At 41.4% G+C, this 22,663-nt stretch overlaps 1 protein-coding gene across 5 annotated transcripts in view; it reads left to right on the forward strand.

Annotated features, from left to right (window-relative positions):
• RIMBP2 (RIMS binding protein 2) overlaps window positions 1–22,663 on the forward strand; it is a 277,138-nt gene that overhangs the window by 60,996 nt on the left and 193,479 nt on the right. The window contains exon 2 of one of the 5 annotated variants that reach the window (XM_074972303.1): window positions 10,706–10,846. The exons of 3 other annotated variants lie outside the window; for them this stretch is intronic. The gene's annotated coding sequence lies outside the window, so the exon portion shown is untranslated. Of the gene's footprint in view, window positions 1–10,705; window positions 10,847–20,735; window positions 20,751–22,663 lie in introns of those variants that run through there. One more of the 5 variants, XM_074972315.1, reaches the window with a different exon arrangement.

Consider the following 22,663-nt stretch of genomic DNA (forward strand, 5'->3'; position numbering starts at 1 on the left):
TTGGGCCAATCTCAGCTCAGAATATATACCCTTCTTCTTAAAGAGAAGTGTGGCTGTTTATAATGCATCATCAGACTATAGGACTCAAAAATAAAATACAAGGGGAAGAAGCCCAAGAGAAATTCATTGTAAACAGAGCTCATCACTCAGCCAGCATAGGCACACACTGGGGGCAGGTCTACACTACTGCTTAAGTCGCTCTAACTTGTGTTGCTCAGGGCTGTGAAATAGAAGCAAATTACAGCATCCCTAAGTGCTGTCCACACTGGCACTATGTTGGCAGGAGATGCTTTCCCACTGACATAGCTTCTGCCTCTCACGGAGGTGGAGTAATTATGCCTTTTTAGTTTAAAGGAATTTATAGTCCGGTTGTACGCTGCTGGCCTGTCCCTTCAGAGTGTGGGTCAGCCCCTGTTCTCCGTCCACATAGAACTAATACTGCACATAAATTGTCCCTTCCCCCTAACCTAGGGTTTTTTGCAGGGGCTTATGTATTCCTTACAGATTTTCTCTCTACAGGCCACTTGCCTGGGAGTCATGCTGCTCCAGGGCCTCCCACAGAAGCTATTCTGCTTCCTGTAGCTTTCCCCAATTCACCCAGGGTCTTCCTGCCAGAGTCTGCCTGCACCAGGCAGCTCTCTTCCCATCTGAGTCCTTTGCTGGTTTCTATAGTTACCTGATGCCTATCTGACCAGTTTCAGCCAGGATGTAGGTGATCCATCACAGGTGAGGTTGGGCCCAGATTCCTTTAAAGTGCCAGCCACCCTGATACGCTACTTTCTGTCTGTCATTTTAGATTTACCCACCATATGAGCTATGGGCAATAATAAATGTATTTCACCGCTGAGTCCCATTGGAGTGTGGGTGTATCCATTATATTGGATCATATATATGTGTGTGCGTAAATATATCTGCATTCCATATAGATCAATCTACCAGGAATAATAATAATGCAGAATAAAAAAATATTTCACTGATAGAGGCACAAGAAAAAGGGCAAGAGTTAAAAACGAGGGCAGGTCAGGGATAATCATTTCAATTGATGAGTAGAAAAATTATTCTTCTACAAAGGGTAGAAATGTAATTTGTGAAGAGAAATTCCTTGAAATGTCTTTTGATGCAGATACAACATTTCATATGCACTCCCTGGCATATGGATACCTTTATAATTGCTGACATTTTGCCTACTGCATTGAATGTCGTTCTCTGTCTTGTAACCTGGCTACTGATTCTTCAACCACAGTGCATTTGTCATGTGGTTGAAGAATTTGCAATGTAAGAACAAAAACCCTCACTGGATTATTTTTAATGCACTGTTAGAGACTGTAAAATATGCCACAAGATGACAATATACTTCCCATTAATTTCTAAAGCACTACATCCTAGCTCTGGCAAATAATATTAGTGTGATTTGCTTTTGTAGCGATATTGTTTTGCCTTCAAAATTGCAAGATATTCCCTTGAGTATTTATACCTCTCCAGGAAGAAAGGGTTTAGCTGTTCATAAACAAATAAATAAAAAGTCCATAATCTGTATGAAATGTTGTTTTAGACTTCAGTGTGATTTTGCATTTTGAAAAAGCCAGGACAAAAGGAGAAGCACGTGTGAGAGAGAGGGGCGGCGGGGAATAAGAAATTAGTATTTAGTCTTGATCCTGTGGGATGCTGTGTGCCTTCCCTTCCCGCTGACATCAGTACCTTGCAGATTTCAGTAGATGAGGCAACTTGTTATCTAACAGAGTCAGCAGCAGAGCTGGGTGACGTTTTTTGGGTAAATAGGTTATTTGCCAAAACATGGAGTTTTGGTCAACCCAAAACTAGTCACAAATTTTGACACTAATTTCCTGAATGGTTTCAGCCAACCAGAATTTTCAGGACTTAGCTGCTGTGACATCCCCCAGAGCACAATCAGGACAGTTGAGCAACTGTGCCCCCTTTAACTCGCCTGCCTAGCCTGTCTCCTACACTGCCGTGCTAGTGACAAGCAACCCTTTTTATTTGGTTGGTTGTTTTTTAATGTTCGAAGCAGGTATAAAGGGAATGGAGACGAGACACAGGATTTCTCATTTATATTTTTTAGCAGTGTGTTTTATACTGAAATATCTGGAAAGGAACAATAGTGCCGGTTGTTATACAGAAGTTTAGGTGATAACTGACCTCTTACCAAGAATACAGTACTTTTGGCCCTTAAAAAATTCTGAGTGGGACTGCCTTGCTTAGGACTGGAGATCAGATTAATGGACTTCTGGCTCACTTTCCCTCCACCTTCCCATTCTTGTGTGGGGGGTTACATTTTGTTAAACCTTTAAAGGGTTTGTCCCCCATAGCTTCTTCCACCCAGCAGTTAGCAAGTGTTACAAAATGTATCCACCCGGGACAAGCCAAGGAAAGGAAACGGGGAGGAAAAACATGCTGGTATTTCAAGTTTCCTATTCATCTGAGTGGGTGCCTGCATTACTGTGCATTTAGCTTTGGGGGAGCAGTGTGAAGCTATATATCAGCAGTTCTCTCAGGCCTACTCACTTGCTTCCAACATGCCCCGGCTACCAGGAAGCTGCTGCTTCCAGCTTTTGTGCCTACAGCTCCAGAGCATGCGTTTGGAGGTGGGGGCAGGTCCCGCTTTAGGGGAATAATTCCCTGAGGTAAGAGACTGCTGCAGCTCTCTCTGTATTTCAGCAAAGAAGGAACCAGCTCCGCTCTGTGCAGATGGTGCCTCCTGTTGGTCCCCCATATTAGATGTCTCTATGCTGCCTGCCAGGCCTCTCAGAAGTTCATGGGAGCAATAAGCATAGAGCTCAAATTGGAAAAGCACAACCCGTCCATCGCCGTCTTTTACTGCATGTCTGTATGGAGCCTACTACAGTGGGTCCCTGAGCTGGCTAGGGGTCTGTATGTGCCACTGCCATACAATACAAGAAAACAGTATTGCCCACTCCAGGGGATCAAAAATCATGAGTAAGGCTACAATTATGTCACGGAGGTCATGGAATCCGTGACTTCCATTGACCTTGGTGACCTTTTCTGCCCCGGGGCTGGAGCTCCAAGCTAGCTCTGCCCCTGCAGCTCCCAGCTCCTGTCCTGGTGGGGGGCCCCTGCAGCTGCCCAGCCGCGACGGGTGGACCGGGAGCTACAGCAGAAGCAGTGGGTGCTGAATCCGCCTACCCTTTTTGTCACGGATATTTTTAGTAAAAGTCCATGAGTCAAACCTCTCCAAAACCGAGACTGGTTTAAAAAAAAAACCAAAACACTGTGGTTTTGGAGTGCAGGAATTGTCATCCCTACATCTGCCCATGTCTCCTGCCCCGCAACTTCCTGTCAGTTCTGCCCCACAGCTGCCTGCCTCCCTCCCCCCCCGGTCAATTCTGTGCCTCATCCATTCTGCCCCTCCAGCTCCCCATCAGCTCTCTTCCCCCCCCCCCCCAGCCTCACCTTGGGTCCTCCTGCAGCTCCTGAGATTCATCACCCCTCCCCTAAAGGCTGGGTGGAGGCTGCATTAGGGTCCCCCTCACTCTCTTCCAGGCTGGAGGACAGAGCCAGGGTTTTTTTTATCCACCTTTCTGGCTTAGCTTGAGGGTTGCAGGAGTGGGGAGGAACAGAAGAGCTGTCTGCATTGTACACAGCAATGGAGGGTTCGATGGGGGTGCAGCCTCCCTGAGCGAAGGTGGTCATCTCTAGGCAGAGCTGAAATTCACTAGATGGCTGGCGCTTCTTGTGTCATCGCAAGATTGGTTCCAGCCCAGCCCACTTGACTCATGGGAAAAAATCACGAGAGCTGGCAGCAGTGTGATCAGTGTATTTTTAATCAGTTTGAAAATAGATCAATGTATAAGGCTTGTGCATGTCTGCTATGGTAGCAAGGTTGACAGCGAATGAAAATCAGGTAGTAGTTTCCATACCTAGTGATAGTCTCCATAAGTAATAGATATTATTTATCATTTGTATTGCCTAGGAGCTCTAGTCATGGACCAGGAGCCCATTGCTCTAGGTGCTGTACCAAGACAGTCACTGTCCCAAGAAGCTTATAATCCAAGTCATATGTAGTATGATTGATTCATTGTTCTAGAATGGCATTTAAAAGCCTCTGTCTAGAGTGGCTCATGACCGTGAGTGCTGAGCTCAGGGCAGACTGCTAAGAAGCAAAGAGGTTGTGTGCTCTATACTGAGATCAGGTCTACACTACAGACCTATTTCAGAGTAACAGCCATGTTAGTCTGTATTCGCAAAAAGAAAAGGAGTACTTGTGGCACCTTAGAGACTAACCAATTTATTTGAGCATAAGCGTGAAGTGAGCTGTAGCTCACGAAAGCTTATGCTCAGATAAATTGGTTAGTCTCTAAGGTGCCACAAGTACTCCTTTTCTTCTTACTACAGACCTATGTCGGTATAACTACGTCACTCATGGGTGTGAAAAATCCACAGCCCTGAGAGAGGTAGTTATGCTGACCTTAACCCCCCTGTGTAGACTGTGTAGAGCTTCTCCCGTCAACATAGCTGCAGCCTTTCAGGGAGGTGGATTAACTATGCCAATGGGAGAGCTTTCTGCCATCTGCATAGGAGCATCTTCACTTAAGTGCTGCAGCGGCGTCGGTGTAGCTACGCCAATGCAGCATTTTAAGTGTAGACCTGCCCTCAGATTTCACCAGCCAGATGTCAAGTGTGAACTCCCCACAAGCACTACAACAGCCTTAACATGGAGTTACAGATGGTCCCCTTGGGTACTCTGGTGTATCTTGACACCTAGGCAAGCTTGTCTTTGTGATAGATGGTCCCTTACACCAAAAATCCCGACGATATTCAGGTTGTTTCCAGTCCCAAATGACCAGTCACTTACCCCAGGACAATTGTACACACACACACACACACACACACACACACACACACACACACACACACACACACACACACACACACACACACACACACACACACACACACACACACACACACACACACACACACAGTCCTAGATTCCAAAAAGCGATAGTAGCTGATATAGCTCTAGATGTCTTTTAGGGCTAAGCAGCTTGGGGATCTCTTGCTTTTGCTTATGCTTAGAAAAATTGCCCTCTCCACATTCCAAGTTCCTTCTGGTCAGGGATTTTTATTCCCTTCCCCCAGAGTTCAAAGTGATGGGACAAGTGTTGGTGCCTGTCTCCCAGGGGTGAAAGTAACTTAATGAACTTCCCAGTATGCAGGGCGGCCAGGGTCCTGGGCAAGGAAGGGGTGGCTCTGGGCACCCAGAAGGGGCAGGGCCTCAGGCAGAAGAGGTGGAGCCTCTGGTGGAAGGGGCTGGGGCCAAACTCCTCACAGCCAGCCTTTCAGCGCTGCCCAGTCTGCACCGCCTGGGGCTCCGGTGGCGATTTAAAGGGCCAGGGGCTCTGGCCGCTGCCGGGAGCCCCGGGCCCTTTTAAATCGCTAGGCAGCTGCCCCTTTTGCCTCCCCGTTCCATCAGCGGCCCTGCTGGTACGGTTGGCTTTTCTTACCGGTACACCATACCGTACTGTACTGGCTTACTTTCACCTCTGCTGTCTCCTCTTCATGGATTGGGGGTGGGGGGCAATCAATGAAGTCTTTGTCCATTGATGTTTTACAATGACTCATTTTGGTTTCAGTGGGCCTTCTTGTATGCACAATGAGCAGGTTATGTTAATTAATGCTTCTTTCCTGTTTTAGTTACACAGTTACAGAGGTTTACAATGCAAACACTCAAAATAACTTTATACCATGTGCTACAGACGTTAAGTGAGAGCAATGCATGCAGCATGCTACACGCATTTCATCAAGTCTAAACGCTAACCACATTCTTATCAATTTAACATCTGTTTTAACAATGCTAACACACAGGTGAGCTAGACTGATTTCCAGCTATGCATTTTTCAGTGTTGTAAGGCCAAGAGGCCTTGGTATGAGATGCCACCTAGTCTGCCAGTATCGCAACTCCAATCAAGATCGAGGCCCCATGATACTACATACTCTATAAACATAGCCCTCAGGCCAGTAGACACTTGGGTATGTGATTAACTTGACACACTTGAGTAGTCCCAACTGAGTTCACTGGGACTATTTGCATGATAAACTTGTTCACAACCCTGAGTATTTGCAGATAATATAGTAAGAGAGTTTCTGCCTCTGAGGTTGCAAGTGACAGGTATCATGTAAAATATATTTTAAAGAGAGACCAGTACCCTTCAGAAAGGGACACTGATGAAACTTTGTATCTCTACACAGGATTACCTGTCCAAAAGAATATCCATGTGAAAAGGCCATATTGCTGTTATGAGGGCAGTGTTCTTTGTCTGAATGATTCATAAAGGTGCCTGCTAAATGCTGAACAGGTCCCATATTGAGATTGAGTAACTGTCCTATTCAGCTGACACAAAGCGCAGCTTAGGAAACCCATGAATAAATAAACAGCCTTACGCTTCCAGGCCCAGGCCTAACATAGAAATGGAAGGCTGAGTAGGGCCACTTGCCAGTATTATTAGCAGCGTCCCAGAAATCCAACATTGGTGGTGTCATCAAAATTGAGTTGGCACTGAAGAAGGAATCACACGTTGTGTAAGTACAGACATTTAAAGGCACCAGCAAGCTGAATGTTTGTTGCTAATGATTTGGATGTATGCACGTGGATCAGCTGTGTATGCTATTCTATGCTAATAATAAACCTCAGTATGTCCCCAAGTTTTCATATTTATTAGAATTGGTTTTGTGCCACTGGAGCCTTGTGTGATTCTTTTGTTTGTTTGGTTCCTTTAGAGCTATATTGTGTGGTATTAAGAATGCCTGTTGCTATTGTCTCATAAAGATTTAATAGGCTCTTATGTTGACCGCTTTGCAGGTAACAGGTTGTTCATGGGGTGTGCAGGCTTTGTGTGACAAAAGGGGCCTCAGTCAAAAGATATCTATAAAACTCAGCTTTGGTGAAAAAGATGCCTTAAAAGCTTTGATAGAACTACTCACTTATACTTATCAGCAATTGAAGCAAATAATGCTGTCTTCCAGATATCTACTGTTCTATGCTGTTTAATACTATTGTTGTTATCATCATCGTCATGACTTACTATGTGTATTGCAGTAGCACCTGTGGACCTCAATCGTAGACCAGGACCCTGTTATGCTTCATGCACATAACAAAAAGACAGCACCTGCCCCAAGGAGCTTACAATGTAACATAAGACAAAAGACAACAGATGGATACAACAGACAGACAGGGAGAACAGGGAAACAGTGGGAGCAATACTGGTCAGCAAGAAAAGCAGCATTCTCGGCACACCAGCTGCTTAATCATTGTCAAATACTCTGTAGGCATTATGGCGGACTAGAGTGTAAAGGAGGGTAATGACGTTTATGGGGAGCTCTTGCCAAGCATAAGGGGAAGCATGGGAGAAAGTGTGAAGGTGCTTATTTGAAAATGTAACAAAAGGGTGATGAAGGCTGGCACTCTTGGCAGAGAGGAGGCAGGAGCTGATATCTCAATAGTGTAGAAGAGATGATAGGTGGGGCAGGTACTTAGCATGATTTTGGATACTATAAAAATGACAACAAAGAATAAATCAACCCCCTTTTTGCCATCTGATGACATGAGTAGTTTAGAAGAACATAACATGATCACATAAATGTATGACATATTTAATTAGCAAACTTTTACTCTATATTTCTTCATTTTGGAATGTGACTTATGTGCAAATATTAGGGGGTGTTGCTCAGACACACCGTAGGTAAGGCTGAAACACAGTTTCCATTTTAAAGTTAATTTTTCAAAGTGCTTTAAAATCCACATGCCTAGTTAAATTGGCCTGAAAAATGCCAGTAGATGGACTGGGGGTGAGTTTGTGGTTCAAATGTTCAGTTTATGAAAAGCTGATAAGACATAGGGTCTGCTCTTTTTCCTATGAAAATCAACTGCAAAACACCCAATGAGTTCAGTAGGATAAGATCATGTCTAATATTGGTCTGAGCTCATAGAGTCTTATAACTGATGAAAAAGTAATTTAATCAACCTTTGGTATGTTTCCAGTTGACAAAGTGCACCAATATAAAGTTTACTGAAATGCCAGAGATGAAAAGGTTAGCCAGCCTGCTCAGGTCTTCAGATTAGTGAGGCTTTTTATTTAGTTGCAGCAAGATTCATGTGATAACAATGGATTCAGTGAATGGAGATCTGTGAATATTTAAATGATTTAAAACCATAATGTCCCTGAGAGGAAGATAATTAGTTTACTGCTACAAGAGTAGTGCTTATTCAAGATAAGTGGGGATTAATTAAATATTGAAAGTGTATTTTGAAATGTGTGTGTATACTCTTTGCTGCTATGTACACACTCTATCTATTTAAAATGTATTCTTATTTATACTACAGTACTGCTTAGGGACCCAATCCTGGATCAGGGCCCCTTTGTGCTAGGCCCTGTACAAATATAGTAGAAAAGACAGTCTTTGCTCCAGAAAATTTGCAATCTGGGTTCATGACAAAAAATAACACTCAGATGTAGTGACACATGCATGGCTTTGTATATTTTTTTTTATATGTTGTGTTTAATCCATAGCAATGAGAAACTAAAACTCACTAAATCATAGTATTTCTTTAATTGCAACCTACTCTGTTAATTACAATATATACCTAGTACTCCACTATAGACACATTCACAGGTACACAATTACCATACCACAATTACATGACTGGTAATGTGTTACACTTGTTTTAACTCATTTGGGGCTGGCTTGTGAATAGGCATATGAATCTACCAGCTGCGGTCCTGATTCAGCCAATGGGACTACTCCCAATCTTAAAGTTATACATATGTTTAAGTGCCTTGCCAAATTGAGGCCTTCGAGGGGAATTAGTCCTCCTGATATCTGGGTTTCTTTCCTGCACAAATTAAGTTTGTTGCCATCCTGCCCTTACATTGACATTTCTTTTACTCCTTCACCAGGCTTAAGGATTTCTCTGTAGCTCTTGGAATTAGGGACTCTTCTCCCCTCCCCTCCCTCCATCCTCCCTCTTTAACCTAGCTTAGGGCCTGATGCAATTCTAGTAGAAGTCAGTGGAATAACTCACATTGACTTCAGTGGGAGTGGTTCAAACCCGTATAGTTGTTGCTGTGCATTAAGTATATGCTCTCCATATATGTATCTTATAGAATACACAGGCCCTAATTGACTAAGACTATGTCTACCCTATGGACCTTACCGTGGCACAGCTGTACTGCTGCCGCTGCAGCTGCGTTGCTGTAAGGTCTCCCGTACAGCTGCTCCATGCCGGCAGGAGAGAGCTCTCCTGTGGGCGTAATTAAACCACCCCCAATGAGCAGCAGTAGCTATGTAGGTGGGAGGTGCTCTCCTGTCGACATAGCGCTGTCCACACCGGTGCTTTTGTCAGTGAAACGTATGTCGGTTGGGTGTGGGGAAACCCCCTCCCCCCCCCCCCAACTGACAAAAGTTTAGCTGACATAAGTGGTAGTGTAGACAAAGCCTAAGCCTTTTGACAGGCCAGGTATGTCTATTGGAAGTGGTAAGAGTAAATGAACCACATTCCATAGTGAAGTTTATAACAAACAGTGATTCATTTAAAATGTGATACAGTCCATGATGCAGCATTATAAATTACCTGTTTCCTCTCACTTTCCCTTCTGATGAAGTCACAGGAAATATGTCTTTAGTTGTCATTAAAATTCCTTGACTTGATCCCTGCTGACTTTAGTCAGACAAAGTTCCCGTTTGTTCTGAAGTTTTGCCCAAGACTACAGGTTGTGCACTTCACCCTTCACCCAAAGCTTACTGAAGTCAATGGGAGTCTTTCCTTTGACTTCAACAACTGTGGATTGCCCCTAAGCATTAAATTTCTTTAAGCTCAATAAATCTTAAAAGGCATCAATAAGGCATCTTTAAGCTCAATAAATAATATTTTGATTGTTGGCAAGAAAGGAAGATGCTTAGAAAAGTACAATAGTAAGCATTATACTAGAGTTTGTATCTAATCAAACCCCCAAAACTGAGCACCCAGAGAAATTCACCCCTCTGCTACGGGCCAGCATATGGTGTAAGAACTAAACAACAGCCTTTGGTAAATTAGTTTCTACAGGAATGGGGGAAACTGAGTTGAAGTGGTGCATGAAAGCAATGCACATTTTATTTTCACATCTCCACCGTTATATATCATGAGGTATGCTTCAGAGGATTCTTGAAGACTTATTAATTTAGTTTGGCTTTTAATGTGTAGGATATTTTTATTAACCATCACTTGCAAACCACGTATGGAGAGACATTCTATTAAAAAGATCATGTAAATCAGTGGTTCTCAACTGGGGGTATATGTACCCCTGGGAGTACACAGAGGTCTTCCAGGGGGTACATAAACTCATCTAGATATTTGTAGCTTTACAACAGGCTACATAAAAAGTACTAGTGAAGTCCCTACAAACTAAAATTTCATACAGAGAAAATGAGAAAGAAAGCAATTTTTCAGTAATAGTGTACTGTGACACTTGTATTTTTTATGTCTGATTTTGTAAGCAAGTAGTTTTTAAGTGAGGTGAAACTTGGGGGTACGCAAGACAAATCCAACTCTTGAAAGGGGTACAATAGTCTGGAAAGGTTGAGAACCACTGATGTAAATCACATTATATTGTGGAAAAGATGCATGCTGCTAGGTGTGGTTTAAACAAATGTAAGGATTTACCTGTTTTTGGTTTTTGTTTCCCTACAGTTTAGAAATGAGCTACCATATTTGCAACCTGCAGTGCCACAGAAAACATTAGATCAGATCCGATTTTTAGAGGAGAAAACCCAGATTTTTCAATCTAATGTCACAATACTAACTCAAGGGAATCATCATTGGAGATTTTTAGTAAGTCCTCTCTGGTTGTTCTTTTTTTATTACTTTAGCTGAATGGTGAATTTAGACACAAGTGTGATTTTTGCAATCCAAAGATTCTTTAATTCCAAAGGTTGCAGTGAACTAAACTCAGCCTGCTTTATTACTTTTGTTATGCTTTTAAATGTTTAGATACTTTGCATTGGTATCAAAGTTTTAAAATAGAGTATTACAAAACTGTAATCCAGTAGTAACATCTGAAAAAAATAATAGCAAGAACCAGATGAACCATATGTATAAATATGGAAGGAGAATTTATCGTTAATAAACAAAGTTGTGATGCATTGTCTTGGGCACAAAGTCATAGGGCCAGAACCTCAGTTGGTGTAGTTTAGCGTAGCTCCAAGCTCTGCCGATTTATACCAGCTGAGAATCTGGCCCATAGATGTCAGTTGGATTGTCTGATTATAATTCAGAGCAGAAGTTGGATTCATATATATATATGTGTGGCATTCTCACTCTCTACAGATTACAAAATGTGCCATCAGTAGAATATTTTAGAAGAGGTTGTTTTCAGAATATAGTAGCTCTAGGAAAAGAGAACAGTTGTCAAAGACTTTTTTTGAAAGGTCTGAGGGGTAGTATCTTGTCATTCCAAGAAGGTTTGGTGGGGTTGGAGATACTCTGAATTCTTCTAGAAGCAGGGAGAGTGACAGGTTTTCAAGTTAGTTTGAAAACAAATAAATGATTCATTCAACCAATTGCTCTAAAATCAGAATTTGCTGACTTTTTAAAGTTGACTGTTCAGATCTGCAAATGCAGCATTGAAATTTGATGTATATAAGTAATAGCTGTGTATCAACTTTTGCTTCTCACTGCTCAAGGGGTTATTTCTGTTTGTGCTGTAAAAAGTGGTAAACACATTTTTTGGCTTGGTATTTCAGAGGAGAAATACCATTTAAATAGCAAAATCATATTGCAGCCTAAAACCAAATTGAACTAGTTGACTTATCTTAAATTGTTCAGGGTCAGTTTTCAGTAGAGAATGCAGCTGTGTATAGGGAATTGGACTTATCGTGTACGGTGATGGCCTTTTAAAACTTGCCAATTGCCTGAGATAATTAAGGCCCATGGTCCTACAATCGGATGTGAGTGGGTGGACTCTTCCATTAGCATGGATCAGAGTGTAGGTTGGGGGCTTAAATAAGTATTTACAGTTAAATAACCCCACTTTCAGCTGTATTTATGGTATTTCCTATAGGCATGTGTATAGGGAAATAGAAGTTGGTTTTGAAAATCTGGAGTTAATCTTATATTTTTCAATTTTGCCCAAGATAAGCTTCTGAGGGCCACCACTATAGTATCATGGAGTGCTAATTGCAATTATGGACCTGTTTTCCTGCCCACCTTTCTAAATCGTGTACCCTTCCTTATCAGCAATAGCTATTATTTTAAATTTAGTTTCTTCTGTTGTGAGTCTGCTGTATATTATCTGATTGGTGCTAAGAAATGCCTTTTAATAAATAAACTGTGAATGCATGTTGTGTATGTTAGCTTTTACAGTCTCATTGTAAATGCAGGATTGGAAGGCAGAGTTTAATGTCATTTTTCTGTTTTCTGCCACATGGAAAAGAAATAGCGACCAGTTAGATTCAATAGCCACATATTCTGTAATAAGAAAAGGAGTACTTGTGGCACTTTAGAGACTAACCAATTTATTTGAGCATAAGCTTTCATGAGCTACAGCTCACTTCATCGGATGCATCACGAAAGCTTATGCTCAAATAAATTGGCTAATCTCTAAGGTGCCACAAGTACTCCTTTTCTTTTTGCGAATACAGACTAACACGGCTGCTACTCTGAAACCTGTCATATTCTGTAATAAAATATATGGCTACGTTTGGATCTGTTTTGTGGCCTTTCCTTTCTCTTGATGCTGCCTTTATTGTATGATTATAATGAATTATTTAGAAAAGAGCAAAAACAAGTAATTGATTAATATAAAGGAACAGTGAAACTTTGTTAACTGAGCACCCAAAGGACCTGAAAAAAATCTGTCGTCAAGTGGAGGTTTATCTTTCACTAAAAGCTGACCAAGTTGTACTCTAAACCTCACGAGACACTTTAAAGAAAACACTACAAGTTAAAATGTTAGTGAATGGAGATGGCCTTTAGTGCACGTACATATACTGAAAAATGCTGGGATAGGTACCTACTTAAAAGTTACCATAGGTGGGTTACGCCATGATGAAACTATTTAAACTATTTCATAATTCGTGTTGACACAAAGGGAAGTTGCAAATGCTCAGCACCTCTCTCGAGGCATTTAGTGTCTTCCAGGATTGGGTTCATATTCTGATTTGGGCTTGACTTGAATTTGAGTTCTGTCCCTGGGCCTGTCTTTATCTAGCCCAGAGTCTCAAAGGTTATGTATTCAGATGTACTAGTTTAAGAATGTCATAGTTTAGGCCAGTTACGCTGTCTGTGTTCAAAGTAATCTGAAACGTGGCAAAGCAGGTTCCTGACCCTTAATTTAGATCTGTACCTCAGGACTTAATGTCTCAGCTTAATGCCATTTTATCGAGATATATTAATTTCAAATGAACTGGGATGTCATTACTCTCCAGTACTAAATCAATTGCACATTTTTAATTGCATTTGCAAAACAAAATTTGAAAACTGTATGTGCTCACTTGATCTCATAAAGTCCTAAACTTTGGCATCCGTCATTTTGAGCTCTCCAGTGATAAAGATAATTTTATTAGTCCTGTGTTAGGTCCTTGTTTTTGGTATATTGAACAAATTGGTAGGCTGGCAAAGGTGGACTGTAGTGATGCTTCTTGGATACCTTATAGTAGTGCGTAAGTTATGCCTGGCTTTGTGGGTGGGGTGGGGGGGAAGCGCGCGCGTGTGTGTGTGTGTGTGTGTGTGTGTGTCCTGGAAAAGAGAGCCAGGTGTGTAATTTGTTGCTCATATGTCATATTTATTAGTATGCCTGAAGATATGTAAATGTTTTACCTTCCTTATTTGTCCTTCAGTAAGTAAACTTAAGGCCTTAAGAGGAAAAGGATAAATATACATTGAAGTAATGTAGAAGCATTAGAGAGTCTCATTGTTGAAAGAGAAACATTGTATACAGGTCACTGTAGGAAGTCCTGTCTTTTGAATGAGGCATAATGCAGTTCCTAAGCACTGATTGTTATTAACAATCCAGTAATATTTTTTGCAAGAGTGAAATTTAAGAGAGATTCAACCAGTAATGTCTTATAGGAATTAAATAGGGCTCTATAGAAATTACTTTAATCTCCTTTAGAATTTGTTAATGAATAGTACAAATCTATAGGTTTTTTAATTTTGTGGAAGTCTCTCTCAAAATTTTATAGGCTAGACAGACAGATATCTACCCTACAAAGTTATTTTCTGTTGAATTTTAAGGAAGCTACTATATAGTGATGGTGCACACCTGCTAAATAACTTTTGTATTCCACACCATATTTAGTTAAAATGGTTCCTGTATTTAGTCAAGATTCAGTCCTGCAAATAGAACTGCACAGAGTCCTACTTAAGCAAATGGGACACTGTGAAGGGCTAAGGATCCACACATATTTGCAGGCTCTGGCCATAGTTTAAGCCCTTTCAGATCCTTTGGGATTGAAAGCTGCTGTTGAACTCTAAGATACTGTGATTGTTAGTGCTGTGAGTAGCATGTATGTTGGTTAGTTATTTGGTATGCATTTTTTGGTTTCCAGATAATACTCAGCACTTACACAGCTTTTGATCTTCAAAGCACTTGGCAATTGTTAACTAACTAATTTGAAAGAAAATTCCTAAAAATAAAGCCCTCTGTAGATAAGAATAAATGAGACTTTTTTTAGCCTGGTCTTCTTATTCTCCTGACATTATATCTCATGGAACAGCAAGTGAAGGCATAACTCTGACACTTTGCTTAAAAGCCTGATTTCTGAAGCTTGAGATTCTAATTTTGGTGGGGAATTTATCCATTTGAAGGGCTGAAGTTTTATTCCATCTGAAGTATTTATGTTTAATATGATGGGAGAAAAGTTTATAAATGTGATGTTTTGAACTACTATTAATGCCTGCTTTACATCTCTATGAAAAGAATAACTATACAGCTGTGAGGTGGACTGAATATTCGTTTTTGACTAAAAATGTCCCTATTCAGGTGAAAAGTAAAGCCTGTATTATGTGAGTTCTGTTTAATAGAACGCATTTGAGAACATAGATAATTGTTACTAGAGTTATCATAGCTAACGTATGGGGCCAGATTCGGATAGCATTGAAATCAATGTCAAAACTCTCATTAATTTCAGTCAGTACAGGAATTGTGCCCAAAGTGTGTATTCTTAATGAAGAAGAACCTTGAGTGGCTGGATGGCTCATGGGATTGATAATGGGGCATAGTGCTTATTATTTGTGTTACTATTTCTACTCCAGTACAGATTTCGATTTCATAAAGCCCTCCTTCACAGGCAGTGCTAATTGACACCACTGTTTGAAGTCTCAGCCAAGAAATTGAGGGATGAATGTAGGTGAAGACTGAATGACCCGTTTTACTCTGAAAGATGGTTGGTTTAGGGATATTTGTGGGGGAGTAAAGAAAACTTAAACAGCTGTTAGCTGGGAGGTAGCAGCCCTATGGATAAACAATGAACTTTTGTTTCCAGGTTTGTCAATCTGGCCTCTCAGAATGACATCAGCTGCTTGGGGATAACGTAGTTTTCACACCCATTCATTTTTTTAATGAACTGAAAAAAGCTACATCTGCAATGGTTCATTTAATCGTGTACCGAAGGTCAGAAATCATTAGCTCAGTTCTCCTTCCTGGTGCATTTTATTTAAACAAATGTTTCATTACAAGAAAAATCCCACAGTATCTTAATAAACAACTAGATGGAATCTATTTCCATAAACATACATCTCCTTCATAGTCTATCATTAGCTTCCTCTGTACGTATATATACCTGGGGTTTGCACTAGTTACCTGTTGGTTACTAAGCAACAGTATCATTTGCCTCTGGCTACAGCTGCTAGTAAATGACTTGTAGCTCCCTGATTGTAAATTAAAGTGCTCTAAGTTTGGAATTGAGGCTGTTAAAAGGGCACTAATGCAGGCATAATGCTATTTTCCACCTGTAGCAACAATGTGTCAGAAGAGCTACTCAAGCAGCATCAGTTTGCCGGGTTATGCTTGTATATCAAAAAATTATAATTGCTTTTGTCTTTCCCAATCCATAGTGTTCTCTCCAGTACATACTATTCTTTGTTTTAAGTCTTCCTGTCTCTACGTAAAGGGAAAAACAATATGTATTATGCATTCCAAGCATTTACTTTGTTTTATTTTTTGCAAGGATGGCAATGCTTGATGTTCAGCATGTTAGGCAAAAGCTCAGCTGAAAGAAAAATGTAAACATAATTAAAAAAATATATAAATACTGAGAGTTTGGTTTGCAATTCAGAGACGCTTCTGATTTAGGACGGCCAACTATGGGGTTGAATGTTAATGCATTAGCGCAAAGAAAGCAGGCTTCAGAAGTGACATTTAATATTTCATTGTCGATAGACTGCCCTAAAAAGAAACTTATTAAGAGGAGTTTTCTTCCCTGTTCCCCCTGCAGCACATATATATATTTCTTTGCAGGAAGGAAACAATAATGTCTATGGATTAGAGCAGCATTTGGCTTTTGATACATACCTCTGTAATATAATGGCTTGCCATATAGGCATTCACCTTTTTGTCATTTTTGTGTGTCTTTGTGAATAGTGTTTGGGCTTTTTTGACAGCCTTGTTTCCCTTGGCAATGATGTCATTTTATTCTTTTTTTCCACAAATGAATTTACTTGCATAACCTTTCATTTCTGGTGTTGTTGCTCTGGAAATAATTATTCTCTTTGCAAACATGGAAATCTGACTTGACTTGATTAACATAGTACTGGTAGGATAAAGAACTTTCCTATCAACAAGTCCTCAAGAGAAAGTTCCATCAAAAGTAGAACTGTATTTAGTTTAAGGAGAAGGGGGGAAGCAAAGCTTGTTCCCTTCTCCTAAAGTTCAATGAGCTTGTTACATTCTTGAATGTGACTGAGCAAAGGCTATAAAAGGTATTTAAAACCTCAAGCCATTCAGAAATTCTAGGTATAGGGGAAAATAGACTGAGTCACTGTATTGAACTAATTAGCTTGAAAGCAGGCTGACCTTTTCTCAGTCCCCTAAAACATAGTTATTTCAGTGTTCAGGAGTTTTAAAAAGATAGTTGATCTAGAAACACTTTTTCTAATAAAAACATCCTCTTTTTTCCCCTTTTTTTTTTCTTTACTGTCATGGATAAGCGGGCATCCTATCTTTCTAATGCTGGTCTGGTTAATATATTCCTGATGCCAGAAAAATAATTCAGAGTAACATGTGATGCTCCATCTGATGTAAACAGGGAGGAAAAAAATCTGTATTAACAGAACCCAGTTTTAAAAACTGAGCTGCCTGTGGCCATCGGTAACTATTGATTTCAGCCAAGAATATTACGCCCTGTAGGATTAATGGCCAAATCCTGCTAGTTTTATTCATGTGATGCCAGTGGGAATGCTCACTTGAATAAAGTAAGTAAGATTAAGCCCTTATTTGCAATTTTTCTTTAAGATTTGGGGCCCTTCAAGGGTTAGGGGCTATTCACCATGAGTTGTCAGGATCATATCGTGATAAGACCCATACGTGAGGACAGAACCAAGTGTTGCAGAAGCAGCTGATTGTTGTTGTGGCAGAGCTCAGCCACTCCTCTGCTTTTTTTAACTCCAATTGTCTCCTCTTTTTCTTCTCTGCCATTATGAAACCCACTATAGCTACACTGATGAAAGCACTCCAACTGAGAGGAAAGATGATCTTCTGGAGCAGGATATAGGAGTTGAACCCATATTTCCTGCCTCTGTCACAAACTCCCTGTTTCACCCTGGGCAGGTCACTAATATCTCTGCTTCAGTTCCCTATCTGTAACTTTCTCCTACCCTTCGCCTTGTCTCTTTAGATTGTCAGCGCTTTGGGGCAAGGGCTGTCTCATGATGAGCATGAACAGCACCTTGCACATTGGGGCCCTGACCTCAGTTTGGGCTTCTAGGTGCCACAATAAGAGAACTACTAATTCTTCATAAACAAACAGTCTCTTAACCGACAATTAATAAGTGCACAAGAAAAGCTAACTAAATTATTCATGGGACACCTCCCACACTGACACCTGTAATGGCTCATCTACTCCTATTTATCACCTATTTATGAGCCCTGTTGCCATAACAATAGTTATATTTTCCTTGTGTCCTAAGGCAAAAAAATCTGTCCTTAGAATGTCAAATGACCAGTCAATTCATCATTTCTTACCTTCTCTTTCTCTTTGTCTCACACAGAATGCTCCATAAAATAGCTGTTTTTTTCTTAATCTCTTTACTTGATTAAATAGGATAAAACATTCTTCCATTTCAGTTTTGTTTAATGTGTGTTCTTGTTGGAGATCTTCTGGATTTTTGTGGACAACAATTCAATTTCTGTGGAACTGGTCTTTAAAGATTAGTTTGTGAGGTACATTCTCTGTCCTGCGTGATACATTCATCCCAAACTGGTTACATTTTAGTACTGTGGATTTTTTTTTTTAAAACTCATAGCTTTAGAAATGTTTGAACAATCCAATTTATCTTTGCCTGATAGGCTGTGGGTGGACAAGTGAGGTGAGTCGTGCTCAGCTCAGCAAGGATATGAGGCATATAAATAATTAGCAACACATTTAAAAAACCTTCTGCTTATATTGGGCAAATCCCTGGATAATCCCCAGATCTTCAGTGGGACTACTCGTTTCAATATGGCAAGCAGGATTTGAATGTCTTTGTGTGTGTCTTTCTGTAACATGATAAATACAGTATGGAATGTAGTCATAAAAGGAAAATAATACTGTCAGAAATAAGGCCCTCTATATCAAGAAAGTAATAACCTTTTTAACCTCCATTGTTCCCAACTATAGCAATAAATTCAGCACTGGAGTGTTATACAAGGTGCAGTTAACAGTAATATCTGCAGTTTATTCCTACAATTGAAGAACTAGGAAACAAAAATGAGTGGTATCTTCAAGTGAAGGAAGTCTGACATGAACTCTTGAAACAAATTCTATTAGCTATACTCAGTGATGAGCTGCCAAAATCTTAACAACGGGTTCCCTCCTCACCCCACGAGGGGATCGTTGCCCACCCCTGCCCCCCTGGACTCCTGCCCCATCCAACCCCCCCCCCCGTGTTCCTTGACGCCTCCCCCCCCAGCACCCCTGTCCCCTGACTGCCCCCAGAACTGGGCAGGAGGGTCTCATGGGCCACCGTAGTGGGTGCCCACCCCAGCCCTAAGAGCCAGAGGGACCTGCTGGGGGGCGAGGTGGGGAGTCCCAGCGGTGCTTACCTGGGGCAACTCCCAGGAAGCATCCGGCAGGTCCCTCTGGCTCCTAGGGGCGGGGAAGCGTAGCTAGGGGGGGAGCGGCCGCTCCCCCCACTGATCACATCAAAAGTGGCGCCTTAGGCGCCGACTCCCTGTGTGCTCCGGGGCTGGAGCACCCACGGGGAAACTTGGTGGGTGCAGAGCACCCACCGGCAGCTCCCCACCCCATGCCCAGTCCCAGCTCACCTCACCTCCGCTTTGCCTCCGCCCCTGAACGTGCCGCCCCGCTCTGCTTCTCTGCCCCCGCTTCCCGCGAATCAGCTGTTCGGCGGGAAGCCTGGGAGGGCTGAGAAGCAGGCGGCGGCTTCACAATCAGGCTGAGAGTGGCGGAGGTGAGCTGGGACGAAGAGCGGTTCCCTTGCGTGCCCCCTCCCCTTCCCCCCAGGTTACCTGCTGCGGCATGGGCGGCCCTCCTCGCGCCTCCCCTCCCCACGTCACCTCCACCTCCCTGGGCCTGAGCGGGAAGCCGCGGCCTGCTTCTCAGCCGGCCCCGGCTTCCCGCGTGAACAGCTGATTCGCGGGAAGCCTGAGAGGGTGGAGAAGCAGGGCGGGGCGGTGCGTTCAGGGGAGGAGGCGGAGGCGGAGCAGAGGTGAGCTGGGGCCGGGGGGTGCGGCAGGGAGCTGCCAGTGGGTGCTCTGCACCCACCAAATTTTTCCCTTGGGTGCTCCAGGGCTGGAGCACCCATGGAGTCGGCGCCTAAGGCGCCACTTTTGGCGAGTTAAATTTAGAAGCCCTTTTAGAACCAGTTTGTCCCTCGTGGAACAACTGGTTCTAAAAGGGCTTCTAAATTTAACAACCGGTTCTAGCGAACCCGTGTGAACCGGCTCCAGCTCACCACTGGCTATACTGTTTTAACTGACAGAAAAATAAACACAATTGAAGACAAAGGCTAAGGTTTTTAAAAGAGTCTGAGGGACTAATTTCAATGGAACTTGGGCTTCTAACTCCCTTAAGTGCCTTTAAAAATCCCATCCTAATATTCTTATAATTTTTGACATATTTTAATTCATTCACCATAAGAAAACAATTAACTGTTAATTGGGACTAGGTTGAACGATTGCATCTTTATTAAGAATGCTCCATGCGGTTTATGTAGTAAAAATTTTCCTGACCCATTTTTGATGTTTTAAACCCCTTCTCCTTCCTCCTACCGCTCCTTCCTCCAAATGTCCTTTTGTTGCCAGTTTCTCTCGCCTTTTTCTGAGTACATGTAGCTCTCTGGTGGCTATTTCCAGCTTGGATCCTTACTTCCTTTTCCTCTCCTACCTTTACCAGGGGAATCTGTGACTGTCTTCCCTTCTGATTCTGGTAACCCAGCATGGCCACCGTGGGACATCTCAGTAGGTCTGATGTTCTTTTCTGGACCTAAGCTAGCTTCACACCTTGCATACTCCAGGGTTTTCCCGGGTCAGAAATGCGCCCTGTATTCTGGTCCCTGACTCAAGGAAGCCTCAGATCATGTGAGCATTGAAAAAAATCAAGTCAAGACACAAGAAAGACTTTCAGACCCATTAAGATCTAACAGTGGTTACTCCTGGGGGGAATTCTGCACCAAAAAATTTAAAATTCTGCATATTTTATTTGTCAAAATAACACAATATAATCACAGCAGTTTCAATTATTTTGGTAATTTATTTCAAAATACCTGTCAGCAAGTGTGTCTGTAACAATACAGACAACAAAAAAGATTAAGGAAATCTTTTTTGACAAATAGATTCCTTACTCGGCATAGTAATACAGAACTCCGAGTAATAATTCATTTAAACTAAAATACAGAACTGTATTTCCCGCACCCTCCGGAAGCAGTGTAAAGGCTTGGGGGAGTCAGGGGAAATGGAGGAGCTGAGGGAGAGAGAAGTAATTGCTGGGAAGGAGCCTGAGTATGAACTTGAAGGGTTGTTGGGTGGGAAATGTATGAAACAGGTTTTTTTTTTTTTTTTCCCTGTGTAAGACCAGGGAAAGTATTGTATGTTACAAGCTGCAAGCCACCTTGTAATGGCTATTCAGAAGTACACTTACGCACATACTTAAGTCCCACAGACTTCAATAAGACGTAAACACATGCTAAAGTTAAACATGTGCTTAAATATTTTGAGTTGGGGCCTAAATATTTAAATGGGTTCTGAATTCTTTAGTAAATGTTCCATTGTATTTACCAAAATTCTGGCCAGATCACTGTGACTTGATTTTTTTGCACATAGTCATTGATTAGAATTAAGTAATAGAATTGGATAGAATTCAAGCCTAGTCTTGCAGCTTGTCATTGGAAAGAATTAGCTAATATTTTTTCATAAATCTTTGTGAATAATACTTGCAGTTTCATTCAGGCTCATGTTGCAGTTGGAAAGTTTCACTGTCCAGGTTTTTTTTTGTGTGTGTGGATCCATGTGAAAATGGATTTGCCTTTTAAATGAAATATCAAACTTTCAAAAGTAATGAGGTTTTTACTTGAAAATAGGAACATGGGAACAGCCATGTTGGATCACAGTTGAGGTCCATCTACTCCAGTATCCTGTCTTCGACATTGACCATTCAAAATGCTTTAGGGAAATACATTTGGTATTAGGCCATTATTGGATTTCCAGTTTCCAGGAAAAGTTTCAAAAAGTGTGAAGTTGGCTTATGCCCTGAAGCTTGAATTTTTATCTCTCTTCTAAAGTACTTGCTTATTTGTGTTTATTATTCTAATTCTGAATAATCTTGTTATCCATATAAAATGTCTTATCTTTTTTTGAATCTTGTTGTGCGCTTGGACTCAATTATATATCCTGTAGCAATAAATTTCAAGTCCAGCTGTACATTGTGTGAAATGGTGTTTCCTTTTATCAGTTTTAAATTTGCCATTCTTTAATTTCATTATATGTCCCTTTCTTCTTGTAACAGGATACATTTTCCAGATTTTGGATTGGGCCGCCTTCACAAAATCCAACCAAAACTGGAAAACCTCAAATTTTGAGGGTGTTTTTTTTAAAGTCATTAAGAATTTCACACAGCCCTAGAACTAACTTACAATAACGCTCTTCCTTTAGAAACAAACATCAAAAGACTCTGTTCAGATACTTATCCGAGTGGCTTAGATGTGAAGTACTTAGAACTCTCAAAAGAGCAGTTATCTTTGTGAATTTCTTTCAGTCCTATCAGAACCTAGAAATACAGGAGTCTGCAAGAAAAATAAAACAATGAGAGGGTTGTGGATAGAATAGCTATCCATTTTTTTTCTGAAACTGGAGAAAGGTTTGGTTCAGGACTCTCTTTTTTTTTTTTGGTGAAACGTCTTAACTGTTTTCCCTACCCTTTGCTTATTAGAAGCTAGAACTTTAGCCTTCATCCATTGGTGAGGAAACCATGCAAATGCAATGGGACCAGTTTGGAG

The sequence above is a fragment of the Natator depressus genome, chromosome 15 (assembly GCF_965152275.1).
Source record: "Natator depressus isolate rNatDep1 chromosome 15, rNatDep2.hap1, whole genome shotgun sequence".
Taxonomy (NCBI): Eukaryota; Metazoa; Chordata; order Testudines; family Cheloniidae; genus Natator; species Natator depressus.